This window comes from Heptranchias perlo, chromosome 23 (genome assembly GCF_035084215.1).
Source record: "Heptranchias perlo isolate sHepPer1 chromosome 23, sHepPer1.hap1, whole genome shotgun sequence".
Taxonomy (NCBI): domain Eukaryota; kingdom Metazoa; phylum Chordata; class Chondrichthyes; order Hexanchiformes; family Hexanchidae; genus Heptranchias; species Heptranchias perlo.
The window spans coordinates 50,938,994-50,955,311 of NC_090347.1; positions in this window are offsets into that span (position 1 = coordinate 50,938,994).

Genomic DNA, 16,318 nt, shown 5'->3' on the forward strand with positions numbered 1-16,318 from the left:
TTAAAATACAAGAACTTTTCGTGGTTCTTGTCAATTTTTGTTGGTTTTCATCTTATGAACTTATTTCGGTCAGCTAGATCTTTCTTCTTCAAAGCAAATAGATTTTATCTTCAAATACAAGAACTTTTCGTGGTTTTGTTGATTTTCAGCAAATGAACATATTTCAGCGAGCGAGAAGTTTTGTTTTTAATAGCGTCATATTTTATCCTAAAATATAAGAAGTTTTCGTGGTTCTTGTCAATTCTTGTTGATTTTCATCTCATGAACTTATTTCAGTCAGCAAGAACTTTCTTCTTCAAAGCAAAAAGATTTTATCTTCAAATACAAGAACTTTTCGTGGTTTTGTTGATTTTCAGCAAATGAACATATTTCAGCGAGGGAGAAGTTTTTTCTTTAAAAGCGTCAGATTTTATCTTAAAATAGAAGAACTTTTCGTGGTTCTTGTCAATTTCTGTTGGTTTTCATCCAATGAACTTATTTCAGTCAGCTGGATCTTTCTTCTTCAAAGCAAAAAGATTTTATCTTCAAATACAAGAACTTTTCGTGGTTTTGTTGATTTTCAGCAAATGAACATATTTCAGCGAGCGAGAAGTTTTTTCTTTAAAAGCGTCAGATTTTATCTTAAAATACAAGAACTTTTCGTGGTTCTTGTCAATTTTTGTTGGTTTTCATCCAATGAACTTATTTCAGTCAGCTGGATCTTTCTTCTTCAAAGCAAAAAGATTTTATCTTCAAATACAAGAACTTTTCGTGGTTTTGTTGATTTTCAGCAAATGAACATATTTCAGCGAGCGAGAAGGTTTTTCTTTAATAGCGTCAGATTTTATCCTAAAATACAAGAACTTTTTGTGGTTCTTGTCAATTTTTGTTGGTTTTCATCCAATGAACTTATTTCAGTCAGCTCGATCTTTCTTCTTGAAAGCAAAAAGATTTTATCTTCAAATACAAGAACTTTTCGTGGTTTTGTTGATTTTCAGCAAATGAACATATTTCAGCGAGCTGGAAGTTTTTTTTTAATAGCGTTAGATTTTATCTTAAAATACAAGAACGTTTCGTGGTTCTTCTCAATTTTTGTTGGTTTTCATCTTATGAACTTATTTCAGTCAGCTAGATCTTTCTTCTTCAAAGCAAATAGATTTTATCTTCAAATACAAGAACTTTTCGTGGTTTTGTTGATTTTCAGCAAATGAACATATTTCAGCGAGGGAGAAGTTTTTTCTTTAATAGCGTCAGATTTTATCTTAAAATACAAGAACTTTTCGTGGTTCTTGTCAATTTTTGTTGGTTTTCATCCATTGAACTTATTTCAGTCAGCTAGATCTTTCTTCCTCAAAGCAAAAAGATTTTATCTTCAAATACAAGAACTTTTCGTGGTTTTGTTGATTATCAGCAAATGAACATATTTCAGCGAGCGAGAAGTTTTTTCTTTAAAAGCGTCAGATTTTATCTTAAAATACAAGAAGTTTTCGTGGTTCTTGTCAATCTTTGTTGGTTTTCATCTTATGAACTTATTTCAGTCAGCTAGATCTTTCTTCTTCAAAGGAAAAAGATTTTATCTTCAAATACAAGAACTTTTCGTGGTTTTGTTGATTTTTAGCAAATGCGAGCGAGAAGTTTTTTCTTTAATAGCGTCAGATTTTATCCTAAAGTACAAGAACTTTTCGTGGTTCTTGTCAATTTTTGTTGGTTTTCATCCAATGAACTTATTTCAGTCAGCTAGATCTTTCTTCTTCAAAGCAAAAAGATTTTATCTTCAAATACAAGAACTTTTCGTGGTTTTGTTGATTATCAGCAAATGAACATATTTCAGCGAGGGAGAAGTTTTTTCTTTAATAGCGGAAGATTTTATCTTAAAATACAAGAACTTTTCGTGGTTCTTGTCAATTTTTGTTGGTTTTCATCTTATGAACTTATTTCGGTCAGCTAGATCTTTCTTCTTCAAAGCAAATAGATTTTATCTTCAAATACAAGAACTTTTCGTGGTTTTGTTGATTTTCAGCAAATGAACATATTTCAGCGAGCGAGAAGTTTTGTTTTTAATAGCGTCAGATTTTATCCTAAAATATAAGAAGTTTTCGTGGTTCTTGTCAATTCTTGTTGATTTTCATCTCATGAACTTATTTCAGTCAGCAAGAACTTTCTTCTTCAAAGCAAAAAGATTTTATCTTCAAATACAAGAACTTTTCGTGGTTTTGTTGATTTTCAGCAAATGAACATATTTCAGCGAGGGAGAAGTTTTTTCTTTAATAGCGTCAGATTTTATCTTAAAATAGAAGAACTTTTCGTGGTTCTTGTCAATTTCTGTTGGTTTTCATCCAATGAACTTATTTCAGTCAGCTGGATCTTTCTTCTTCAAAGCAAAAAGATTTTATCTTCAAATACAAGAACTTTTCGTGGTTTTGTTGATTTTCAGCAAATGAACATCTTTCAGCGAGCTAGAAGTTTTTTCTTTAATAGCGTAAGATTTTATCTTAAAATACAAGAACTTTTCGTGGTTCTCGTCAATTTTTGTTGGTTTTCATGTTATGAACTTATTTCAGTCAGCCAGATCTTTCTACTTCAAAGCAAATAGATTTTATCTTCAAATACATGAACTTTTCGTGGTTTTGTTGATTTTCAGCAAATGAACATATTTCAGCGAGCTGGAAGTTTTTTTTTAATAGCGTTAGATTTTATCTTAAAATACAAGAACGTTTCGTGGTTCTTCTCAATTTTTGTTGGTTTTCATCTTATGAACTTATTTCAGTCAGCTAGATCTTTCTTCTTCAAAGCAAATAGATTTTATCTTCAAATACAAGAACTTTTCGTGGTTTTGTTGATTTTCAGCAAATGAACATATTTCAGCGAGGGAGAAGTTTTTTCTTTAATAGCGTCAGATTTTATCTTAAAATACAAGAACTTTTCGTGGTTCTTGTCAATTTTTGTTGGTTTTCATCCATTGAACTTATTTCAGTCAGCTAGATCTTTCTTCCTCAAAGCAAAAAGATTTTATCTTCAAATACAAGAACTTTTCGTGGTTTTGTTGATTATCAGCAAATGAACATATTTCAGCGAGCGAGAAGTTTTTTCTTTAAAAGCGTCAGATTTTATCTTAAAATACAAGAAGTTTTCGTGGTTCTTGTCAATCTTTGTTGGTTTTCATCTTAGGAACTTATTTCAGTCAGCTAGATCTTTCTTCTTCAAAGGAAAAAGATTTTATCTTCAAATACAAGAACTTTTCGTGGTTTTGTTGATTTTTAGCAAATGCGAGCGAGAAGTTTTTTCTTTAATAGCGTCAGATTTTATCCTAAAGTACAAGAACTTTTCGTGGTTCTTGTCAATTTTTGTTGGTTTTCATCCAATGAACTTATTTCAGTCAGCTGGATCTTTCTTCTTCAAAGCAAAAAGATTTTATCTTCAAATACAAGAACTTTTCGTGGTTTTGTTGATTTTCAGCAAATGAACATATTTCAGCGAGCGAGAAGTTTTATCTTTAATACCGTCAGATTTTGTCTTAAAATACAAGAACTTTTCGTGGTTCTTGTCAATTTTTGTTGGTTTTCATCCAATGAACTTATTTCAGTCAGCTGGATCTTTCTTCTTGAAAGCAAAAAGATTTTATCTTCAAATACATGAACTTTTCGTGGTTTTGTTGATTTTCAGCAAATGAACATATTTCAGCGAGCTCGAAGTTTTTTCTTTAATAGGGTAAGATTTTATCTTAAAATACAAGAACTTTTCGTGGTTCTTGTCAATTTTTGTTGGTTTTCATGTTATGAACTTATTTCGGTCAGCTCGATCTTTCTTCTTCAAAGCAAATAGATTTTATCTTCAAATACAAGAACTTTTCGTGGTTTTGTTGATTTTCAGCAAATGAACATATTTCAGCGAGCGAGAAGTTTTGTTTTTAATAGCGTCAGATTTTATCCTAAAATATAAGAAGTTTTCGTGGTTCTTGTCAATTCTTGTTGATTTTCATCTCATGAACTTATTTCAGTCAGCAAGAACTTTCTTCTTCAAAGCAAAAAGATTTTATCTTCAAATACAAGAACTTTTCGTGGTTTTGTTGATTTTCAGCAAATGAACATATTTCAGCGAGGGAGAAGTTTTTTCTTTAATAGCGTCAGATTTTATCTTAAAATAGAAGAACTTTTCGTGGTTCTTGTCAATTTTTGTTGGTTTTCATCCAATGAACTTATTTCAGTCAGCTGGATCTTTCTTCTTCAAAGCAAAAAGATTTTATCTTCAAATACAAGAACTTTTCGTGGTTTTGTTGATTTTCAGCAAATGAACATATTTCAGCGAGCTGGAAGTTTTTTTTTAATAGCGTTAGATTTTATCTTAAAATACAAGAACGTTTCGTGGTTCTTCTCAATTTTTGTTGGTTTTCATCTTATGAACTTATTTCAGTCAGCTAGATCTTTCTTCTTCAAAGCAAATAGATTTTATCTTCAAATACAAGAACTTTTCGTGGTTTTGTTGATTTTCAGCAAATGAACATATTTCAGCGAGGGAGAAGTTTTTTCTTTAATAGCGTCAGATTTTATCTTAAAATACAAGAACTTTTCGTGGTTCTTGTCAATTTTTGTTGGTTTTCATCCATTGAACTTATTTCAGTCAGCTAGATCTTTCTTCCTCAAAGCAAAAAGATTTTATCTTCAAATACAAGAACTTTTCGTGGTTTTGTTGATTATCAGCAAATGAACATATTTCAGCGAGCGAGAAGTTTTTTCTTTAAAAGCGTCAGATTTTATCTTAAAATACAAGAAGTTTTCGTGGTTCTTGTCAATCTTTGTTGGTTTTCATCTTATGAACTTATTTCAGTCAGCTAGATCTTTCTTCTTCAAAGGAAAAAGATTTTATCTTCAAATACAAGAACTTTTCGTGGTTTTGTTGATTTTTAGCAAATGCGAGCGAGAAGTTTTTTCTTTAATAGCGTCAGATTTTATCCTAAAGTACAAGAACTTTTCGTGGTTCTTGTCAATTTTTGTTGGTTTTCATCCAATGAACTTATTTCAGTCAGCTAGATCTTTCTTCTTCAAAGCAAAAAGATTTTATCTTCAAATACAAGAACTTTTCGTGGTTTTGTTGATTATCAGCAAATGAACATATTTCAGCGAGCGAGAAGTTTTTTCTTTAATAGCGGAAGATTTTATCTTAAAATACAAGAACTTTTCGTGGTTCTTGTCAATTTTTGTTGGTTTTCATCTTATGAACTTATTTCGGTCAGCTAGATCTTTCTTCTTCAAAGCAAATAGATTTTATCTTCAAATACAAGAACTTTTCGTGGTTTTGTTGATTTTCAGCAAATGAACATATTTCAGCGAGCGAGAAGTTTTGTTTTTAATAGCGTCATATTTTATCCTAAAATATAAGAAGTTTTCGTGGTTCTTGTCAATTCTTGTTGATTTTCATCTCATGAACTTATTTCAGTCAGCAAGAACTTTCTTCTTCAAAGCAAAAAGATTTTATCTTCAAATACAAGAACTTTTCGTGGTTTTGTTGATTTTCAGCAAATGAACATATTTCAGCGAGGGAGAAGTTTTTTCTTTAATAGCGTCAGATTTTATCTTAAAATAGAAGAACTTTTCGTGGTTCTTGTCAATTTCTGTTGGTTTTCATCCAATGAACTTATTTCAGTCAGCTGGATCTTTCTTCTTCAAAGCAAAAAGATTTTATCTTCAAATACAAGAACTTTTCGTGGTTTTGTTGATTTTCAGCAAATGAACATATTTCAGCGAGCGAGAAGTTTTTTCTTTAAAAGCGTCAGATTTTATCTTAAAATACAAGAACTTTTCGTGGTTCTTGTCAATTTTTGTTGGTTTTCATCCAATGAACTTATTTCAGTCAGCTGGATCTTTCTTCTTCAAAGCAAAAAGATTTTATCTTCAAATACAAGAACTTTTCGTGGTTTTGTTGATTTTCAGCAAATGAACATATTTCAGCGAGCGAGAAGGTTTTTCTTTAATAGCGTCAGATTTTATCCTAAAATACAAGAACTTTTTGTGGTTCTTGTCAATTTTTGTTGGTTTTCATCCAATGAACTTATTTCAGTCAGCTCGATCTTTCTTCTTGAAAGCAAAAAGATTTTATCTTCAAATACAAGAACTTTTCGTGGTTTTGTTGATTTTCAGCAAATGAACATATTTCAGCGAGCTGGAAGTTTTTTTTTAATAGCGTTAGATTTTATCTTAAAATACAAGAACGTTTCGTGGTTCTTCTCAATTTTTGTTGGTTTTCATCTTATGAACTTATTTCAGTCAGCTAGATCTTTCTTCTTCAAAGCAAATAGATTTTATCTTCAAATACAAGAACTTTTCGTGGTTTTGTTGATTTTCAGCAAATGAACATATTTCAGCGAGGGAGAAGTTTTTTCTTTAATAGCGTCAGATTTTATCTTAAAATACAAGAACTTTTCGTGGTTCTTGTCAATTTTTGTTGGTTTTCATCCATTGAACTTATTTCAGTCAGCTAGATCTTTCTTCCTCAAAGCAAAAAGATTTTATCTTCAAATACAAGAACTTTTCGTGGTTTTGTTGATTATCAGCAAATGAACATATTTCAGCGAGCGAGAAGTTTTTTCTTTAAAAGCGTCAGATTTTATCTTAAAATACAAGAAGTTTTCGTGGTTCTTGTCAATCTTTGTTGGTTTTCATCTTATGAACTTATTTCAGTCAGCTAGATCTTTCTTCTTCAAAGGAAAAAGATTTTATCTTCAAATACAAGAACTTTTCGTGGTTTTGTTGATTTTTAGCAAATGCGAGCGAGAAGTTTTTTCTTTAATAGCGTCAGATTTTATCCTAAAGTACAAGAACTTTTCGTGGTTCTTGTCAATTTTTGTTGGTTTTCATCCAATGAACTTATTTCAGTCAGCTAGATCTTTCTTCTTCAAAGCAAAAAGATTTTATCTTCAAATACAAGAACTTTTCGTGGTTTTGTTGATTTTCAGCAAATGAACATATTTCAGCGAGGGAGAAGTTTTTTCTTTAATAGCGTCAGATTTTATCCTAAAATATAAGAAGTTTTCGTGGTTCTTGTCAATTCTTGTTGATTTTCATCTCATGAACTTATTTCAGTCAGCAAGAACTTTCTTCTTCAAAGCAAAAAGATTTTATCTTCAAATACAAGAACTTTTCGTGGTTTTGTTGATTTTCAGCAAATGAACATATTTCAGCGAGGGAGAAGTTTTTTCTTTAATAGCGTCAGATTTTATCTTAAAATAGAAGAACTTTTCGTGGTTCTTGTCAATTTCTGTTGGTTTTCATCCAATGAACTTATTTCAGTCAGCGAGATCTTTCTTCTTCAAAGCAAAAAGATTTTATCTTCAAACACAAGAACTTTTCGTGGTTTTGTTGATTTTTAGCAAATGAACATATTTCAGCGAGCGAGAAGTTTTTTCTTTAAAAGCGTCAGATTTTATCTTAAAATACAAGAACTTTTCGTGGTTCTTGTCAATTTTTGTTGGTTTTCATCCAATGGACTTATTTCAGTCAGCTTGATCTTTCTTCTTCAAAGCAAAAAGATTTTATCTTCAAATACAAGAACTTTTCGTGGTTTTGTTGATTTTCAGCAAATGAACATATTTCAGCGAGCTGGAAGTTTTTTTTTAATAGCGTTAGATTTTATCTTAAAATACAAGAACGTTTCGAGGTTCTTCTCAATTTTTGTTGGTTTTCATCTTATGAACTTATTTCAGTCAGCTAGATCTTTCTTCTTCAAAGCAAATAGATTTTATCTTCAAATACAAGAACTTTTCGTGGTTTTGTTGATTTTCAGCAAATGAACATATTTCAGCGAGGGAGAAGTTTTTTCTTTAATAGCGTCAGATTTTATCTCAAAATACATGAACTTTTCGTGGTTCTTGTCAATTTTTGTTGGTTTTCATCCAAATGGACTTATTTCAGTCAGCTTGATCTTTCTTCTTCAAAGCAAAAAGATTTTATCTTCAAATAGAAGAACTTTTCGTGGTTTTGTTGATTTTCAGCAAATGAACATATTTCAGTGAGCGAGAAGTTTTTTCTTTAATAGCGTCAGATTTTATCTTAAAATACAAGAACTTTTCGTGGTTCTTGTCAATTTTTGTTGGTTTTCATCCATTGAACTTATTTCAGTCAGCTAGATCTTTCTTCTTCAAAGCAAAAAGATTTTATCTTCAAATACAAGAACTTTTCGTGGTTTTGTTGATTTTCAGCAAATGAACATATTTCAGCGAGCGAGAAGTTTTTTCTTTAAAAGCGTCAGATTTTATCTTAAAATACAAGAAGTTTTCGTGGTTCTTGTCAATTTTTGTTGGTTTTCATCTCATGAACTTATTTCAGTCAGCGAGATCTTTCTTCTTCAAAGGAAAAAGATTTTATCTTCAAATACAAGAACTTTTCGTGGTTTTGTTGATTTTTAGCAAATGTACATATTTCAGCGAGCGAGAAGTTTTTTCTTTAATAGCGTCAGATTTTATCCTAAAGTACAAGAACTTTTCGTGGTTCTTGTCAATTTTTGTTGGTTTTCATCCAATGAACTTATTTCAGTCAGCTGGATCTTTCTTCTTCAAAGCAAAAAGATTTTATCTTCAAATACAAGAACTTTTCGTGGTTTTGTTGATTTTCAGCAAATGAACATATTTCAGCGAGCTAGAAGTTTTTTCTTTAATAGCGTAAGATTTTATCTTAAAATACAAGAACTTTTCGTGGTTCTTGTCAATTTTTGTTGGTTTTCATGTTATGAACTTATTTCAGTCAGCTAGATCTTTCTACGTCAAAGCAAATAGATTTTATCTTCAAATACAAGAACTTTTCGTGGTTTTGTTGATTTTCAGCAAATGAAAATATTTCAGCGAGCGAGAAGTTTTTTCTTTAATAGCTTCAGATGTTATCTTAAAATGCAAGAACTTTTCGTGGTTCTTGTCAATTTTTGTTGGTTTTCATCCAATGAACTTATTTCAGTCAGCGAGATCTTTCTTCTTCAAAGCAAAAAGATTTTATCTTCAAATACAAGAACTTTTCGTGGTTTTGTTGATTTTTAGCAAATGAACATATTTCAGCGAGCGAGAAGTTTTTTCTTTAAAAGCGTCAGATTTTATCTTAAAATACAAGAACTTTTCGTGGTTCTTGTCAATTTTTGTTGGTTTTCATCCAATGGACTTATTTCAGTCAGCTTGATCTTTATTCTTCAAAGCAAAAAGATTTTATCTTCAAATACAAGAACTTTTCGTGGTTTTGTTGATTTTCAGCAAATGAACATATTTCAGCGAGCGAGAAGTTTTTTCTTTAAAAGCATCAGATTTTATCTTAAAATACAAGAAGTTTTCGTGGTTCTTGTCAATTTTTGTTGGTTTTCATCCAATGAACTTATTTCAGTCAGCTGGATCTTTCTTCTTCAAAGCAAAAAGATTTTATCTTCAAATACAAGAACTTTTCGTGGTTTTGTTGATTTTCAGCAAATGAACATATTTCAGCGAGCGAGAAGTTTTGTTTTTAATAGCGTCAGATTTTATCCTAAAATACAAGAAGTTTTCGTGGTTCTTGTCAATTCTTGTTGATTTTCATCTCATGAACTTATTTCAGTCAGCAAGAACTTTCTTCTTCAAAGCAAAAAGATTTTATCTTCAAATACAAGAACTTTTCGTGGTTTTGTTGATTTTCAGCAAATGAACATATTTCAGCGAGGGAGAAGTTTTTTCTTTAATAGCGTCAGATTTTATCTTAAAATAGAAGAACTTTTCGTGGTTCTTGTCAATTTTTGTTGGTTTTCATCCAATGAACTTATTTCAGTCAGCTGGATCTTTCTTCTTCAAAGCAAAAAGATTTTATCTTCAAATACAAGAACTTTTCGTGGTTTTGTTGATTTTCAGCAAATGAACATATTTCAGCGAGCTGGAAGTTTTTTTTTTAATAGCGTTAGATTTTATCTTAAAATACAAGAACGTTTCGTGGTTCTTCTCAATTTTTGTTGGTTTTCATCTTATGAACTTATTTCAGTCAGCTGGATCTTTCTTCTTCAAAGCAAATAGATTTTATCTTCAAATACAAGAACTTTTCGTGGTTTTGTTGATTTTCAGCAAATGAACATATTTCAGCGAGGGAGAAGTTTTTTCTTTAATAGCGTCAGATTTTATCTCAAAATACATGAACTTTTCGTGGTTCTTGTCAATTTTTGTTGGTTTTCATCCAAATGGACTTATTTCAGTCAGCTTGATCTTTCTTCTTCAAAGCAAAAAGATTTTATCTTCAAATACAAGAACTTTTCGTGGTTTTGTTGATTTTCAGCAAATGAACATATTTCAGCGAGCGAGAAGTTTTGTTTTTAATAGCGTCAGATTTTATCCTAAAATATAAGAAGTTTTCGTGGTTCTTGTCAATTCTTGTTGATTTTCATCTCATGAACTTATTTCAGTCAGCAAGAACTTTCTTCTTCAAAGCAAAAAGATTTTATCTTCAAATACAAGAACTTTTCGTGGTTTTGATGGTTTTCAGCAAATGAACATATTTCAGCGAGGGAGAAGTTTTTTCTTTAATAGCGTCAGATTTTATCTTAAAATAGAAGAACGTTTCGTGGTTCTTGTCAATTTTTGTTGGTTTTCATCCAATGAACTTATTTCAGTCAGCTGGATCTTTCTTCTTCAAAGCAAAAAGATTTTATCTTCAAATACAAGAACTTTTCGTGGTTTTGTTGATTTTCAGCAAATGAACATATTTCAGCGAGCTCGAAGTTTTTTCTTTAATAGCGTAAGATTTTATCTTAAAATACAAGAAATTTTCGTGGTTCTTGTCAATTTTTGTTGGTTTTCATGTTATGAACTTATTTCAGTCAGCTAGATCTTTCCACGTCAAAGCAAATAGATTTTATCTTCAAATACAAGAACTTTTCGTGGTTTTGTTGATTTTCAGCAAATGAACATATTTCAGCGAGCGAGAAGTTTTTTCTTTAATAGCTTCAGATGTTATCTTAAAATGCAAGAACTTTTCGTGGTTCTTGTCAATTTTTGTTGGTTTTCATCCAATGGACTTATTTCAGTCAGCGAGATCTTTCTTCTTCAAAGCAAAAAGATTTTATCTTCAAATACAAGAACTTTTCGTGGTTTTGTTGATTTTCAGCAAATGAACATATTTCAGCGAGCGAGAAGTTTTTTCTTTAAAAGCATCAGATTTTATCTTAAAATACAAGAAGTTTTCGTGGTTCTTGTCAATTTTTGTTGGTTTTCATCCATTGAACTTATTTCAGTCAGCTAGATCTTTCTTCTTCAAAGCAAAAAGATGTTATCTTCAAATACAAGAACTTTTCGTGGTTTTGTTGATTTTCAGCAAATGAACATATTTCAGCGAGCGAGAAGTTTTTTCTTCAATAGCGTCAGATGTTATCTTAAAATGCAAGAACTTTTCGTGGTTCTTGTCAATTTTTGTTGGTTTTCATCCAATGAACTTATTTGAGTCAGCGAGATCTTTCTTCTTCAAAGCAAAAAGATTTTATCTTCAAATACAAGAACTTTTCGTGGTTTTGTTGATTTTCAGCAAATGAACATATTTCAGCGAGCGAGAAGTTTTGTTTTTAATAGCGTCAGATTTTATCCTAAAATATAAGAAGTTTTCGTGGTTCTTGTCAATTCTTGTTGATTTTCATCTCATGAACTTATTTCAGTCAGCAAGAACTTTCTTCTTCAAAGCAAAAAGATTTTATCTTCAAATACAAGAACTTTTCGTGGTTTTGATGGTTTTCAGCAAATGAACATATTTCAGCGAGGGAGAAGTTTTTTCTTTAATAGCGTCAGATTTTATCTTAAAATAGAAGAACGTTTCGTGGTTCTTGTCAATTTTTGTTGGTTTTCATCCAATGAACTTATTTCAGTCAGCTGGATCTTTCTTCTTCAAAGCAAAAAGATTTTATCTTCAAATACAAGAACTTTTCGTGGTTTTGTTGATTTTCAGCAAATGAACATATTTCAGCGAGCTCGAAGTTTTGTTTTTAATAGCGTCAGATTTTATCCTAAAATACAAGAAGTTTTCGTGGTTCTTGTCAATTCTTGTTGATTTTCATCTCATGAACTTATTTCAGTCAGCAAGAACTTTCTTCTTCAAAGCAAAAAGATTTTATCTTCAAATACAAGAACTTTTCGTGGTTTTGTTGATTTTTAGCAAATGAACATATTTCAGCGAGCGAGAAGTTTTTTCTTTAAAAGCGTCAGATTTTATCTTAAAATACAAGAAGTTTTCGTGGTTCTTGTCAATTTTTGTTGGTTTTCATCCAATGAACTTATTTCAGTCAGCTCGATCTTTCTTCTTGAAAGCAAAAAGATTTTATCTTCAAATACAAGAACTTTTCGTGGTTTTGTTGATTTTCAGCAAATGAACATATTTCAGCGAGCTGGAAGTTTTTTTTTTAATAGCGTTAGATTTTATCTTAAAATACAAGAACGTTTCGTGGTTCTTCTCAATTTTTGTTGGTTTTCATCTTATGAACTTATTTCAGTCAGCAAGATCTTTCTTCTTCAAAGCAAATAGATTTTATCTTCAAATACAAGAACTTTTCGTGGTTTTGTTGATTTTCAGCAAATGAACATATTTCAGCGAGGGAGAAGTTTTTTCTTTCATAGCGTCAGATTTTATCTCAAAATACATGAACTTTTCGTGGTTCTTGTCAATTTTTGTTGGTTTTCATCCAAATGGACTTATTTCAGTCAGCTTGATCTTTCTTCTTCAAAGCAAAAAGATTTTATCTTCAAATACAAGAACTTTTCGTGGTTTTGTTGATTTTCAGCAAATGAACATATTTCAGTGAGCGAGAAGTTTTTTCTTTAATAGCGTCAGATTTTATCTTAAAATACAAGAACTTTTCGTGGTTCTTGTCAATTTTTGTTGGTTTTCATCCATTGAACTTATTTCAGTCAGCTAGATCTTTCTTCTTCAAAGCAAAAAGATTTTATCTTCAAATACAAGAACTTTTCGTGGTTTTGTTGATTTTCAGCAAATGAACATATTTCAGCGAGCGAGAAGTTTTTTCTTTAAAAGCGTCAGATTTTATCTAAAAATACAAGAAGTTTTCGTGGTTCTTGTCAATTTTTGTTCGTTTTCATCTTATGAACTTATTTCAGTCAGCGAGATCTTTCTTCTTCAAAGGAAAAAGATTTTATCTTCAAATACAAGAACTTTTCGTGGTTTTGTTGATTTTCAGCAAATGAACATATTTCAGCGAGGGAGAAGTTTTTTCTTTAATAGCGTCAGATTTTATCTTAAAATAGAAGAACTTTTCGTGGTTCTTGTCAATTTTTGTTGGTTTTCATCCAATGAACTTATTTCAGTCAGCTGGATCTTTCTTCTTCAAAGCAAAAAGATTTTATCTTCAAATACAAGAACTTTTCGTGGTTTTGTTGATTTTCAGCAAATGAACATATTTCAGCGAGCGAGAAGTTTTTTCTTTAAAAGCGTCAGATTTTATCTTAAAATACAAGAAGTTTTCGTGGTTCTTGTCAATTTTTGTTGGTTTTCATCCAATGAACTTATTTCAGTCAGCTCGATCTTTCTTCTTCAAAGCAAAAAGATTTTATCTTCAAATACAAGAACTTTTCGTGGTTTTGTTGATTTTCAGCAAATGAACATATTTCAGCGAGCGAGAAGTTTTTTCTTTAATAGCTTCAGATGTTATCTTAAAATGCAAGAACTTTTCGTGGTTCTTGTCAATTTTTGTTGGTTTTCATCCAATGGACTTATTTCAGTCAGCGAGATCTTTCTTCTTCAAAGCAAAAAGATTTTATCTTCAAATACAAGAACTTTTCGTGGTTTTGTTGATTTTCAGCAAATGAACATATTTCAGCGAGCGAGAAGTTTTTTCTTTAAAAGCATCAGATTTTATCTTAAAATACAAGAAGTTTTCGTGGTTCTTGTCAATTTTTGTTGGTTTTCATCCAATGAACTTATTTCAGTCAGCTGGATCTTTCTTCTTCAAAGCAAAAAGATTTTATCTTCAAATACAAGAACTTTTCGTGGTTTTGTTGATTTTCAGCAAATGAACATATTTCAGCGAGCGAGAAGTTTTGTTTTTAATAGCGTCAGATTTTATCCTAAAATACAAGAAGTTTTCGTGGTTCTTGTCAATTCTTGTTGATTTTCATCTCATGAACTTATTTCAGTCAGCAAGAACTTTCTTCTTCAAAGCAAAAAGATTTTATCTTCAAATACAAGAACTTTTCGTGGTTTTGTTGATTTTTAGCAAATGAACATATTTCAGCGAGCGAGAAGTTTTTTCTTTAAAAGCGTCAGATTTTATCTTAAAATACAAGAAGTTTTCGTGGTTCTTGTCAATTTTTGTTGGTTTTCATCCAATGAACTTATTTCAGTCAGCTCGATCTTTCTTCTTGAAAGCAAAAAGATTTTATCTTCAAATACAAGAACTTTTCGTGGTTTTGTTGATTTTCAGCAAATGAACATATTTCAGCGAGCTGGAAGTTTTTTTTTTAATAGCGTTAGATTTTATCTTAAAATACAAGAACGTTTCGTGGTTCTTCTCAATTTTTGTTGGTTTTCATCTTATGAACTTATTTCAGTCAGCAAGATCTTTCTTCTTCAAAGCAAATAGATTTTATCTTCAAATACAAGAACTTTTCGTGGTTTTGTTGATTTTCAGCAAATGAACATATTTCAGCGAGGGAGAAGTTTTTTCTTTCATCGCGTCAGATTTTATCTCAAAATTCATGAACTTTTCGTGGTTCTTGTCAATTTTTGTTGGTTTTCATCCAAATGGACTTATTTCAGTCAGCTTGATCTTTCTTCTTCAAAGCAAAAAGATTTTATCTTCAAATACAAGAACTTTTCGTGGTTTTGTTGATTTTCAGCAAATGAACATATTTCAGTGAGCGAGAAGTTTTTTCTTTAATAGCGTCAGATTTTATCTTAAAATACAAGAACTTTTCGTGGTTCTTGTCAATTTTTGTTGGTTTTCATCCATTGAACTTATTTCAGTCAGCTAGATCTTTCTTCTTCAAAGCAAAAAGATTTTATCTTCAAATACAAGAACTTTTCGTGGTTTTGTTGATTTTCAGCAAATGAACATATTTCAGCGAGCGAGAAGTTTTTTCTTTAAAAGCGTCAGATTTTATCTTAAAATACAAGAAGTTTTCGTGGTTCTTGTCAATTTTTGTTCGTTTTCATCTTATGAACTTATTTCAGTCAGCGAGATCTTTCTTCTTCAAAGGAAAAAGATTTTATCTTCAAATACAAGAACTTTTCGTGGTTTTGTTGATTTTCAGCAAATGAACATATTTCAGCGAGGGAGAAGTTTTTTCTTTAATAGCGTCAGATTTTATCTTAAAATAGAAGAACTTTTCGTGGTTCTTGTCAATTTTTGTTGGTTTTCATCCAATGAACTTATTTCAGTCAGCTGGATCTTTCTTCTTCAAAGCAAAAAGATTTTATCTTCAAATACAAGAACTTTTCGTGGTTTTGTTGATTTTCAGCAAATGAACATATTTCAGCGAGCGAGAAGTTTTTTCTTTAAAAGCGTCAGATTTTATCTTAAAATACAAGAAGTTTTCGTGGTTCTTGTCAATTTTTGTTGGTTTTCATCCAATGAACTTATTTCAGTCAGCTCGATCTTTCTTCTTCAAAGCAAAAAGATTTTATCTTCAAATACAAGAACTTTTCGTGGTTTTGTTGATTTTCAGCAAATGAACATATTTCAGCGAGCGAGAAGTTTTGTTTTTAATAGCGTCAGATTTTATCCTAAAATACAAGAAGTTTTCGTGGTTCTTGTCAATTCTTGTTGATTTTCATCTCATGAACTTATTTCAGTCAGCAAGAACTTTCTTCTTCAAAGCAAAAAGATTTTATCTTCAAATACAAGAACTTTTCGTGGTTTTGTTGATTTTTAGCAAATGAACATATTTCAGCGAGCGAGAAGTTTTTTCTTTAAAAGCGTCAGATTTTATCTTAAAATACAAGAAGTTTTCGTGGTTCTTGTCAATTTTTGTTGGTTTTCATCCAATGAACTTATTTCAGTCAGCTCGATCTTTCTTCTTCAAAGCAAAAAGATTTTATCTTCAAATACAAGAACTTTTCGTGGTTTTGTTGATTTTCAGCAAATGAACATATTTCAGCGAGCGAGAAGTTTTGTTTTTAATAGCGTCAGATTTTATCCTAAAATACAAGAAGTTTTCGTGGTTCTTGTCAATTCTTGTTGATTTTCATCTCATGAACTTATTTCAGTCAGCAAGAACTTTCTTCTTCAAAGCAAAAAGATTTTATCTTCAAATACAAGAACTTTTCGTGGTTTTGTTGATTTTCAGCAAATGAACATATTTCAGCGAGCGAGAAGTTTTGTTTTTAATAGCGTCAGATTTTATCCTAAAATACAAGAA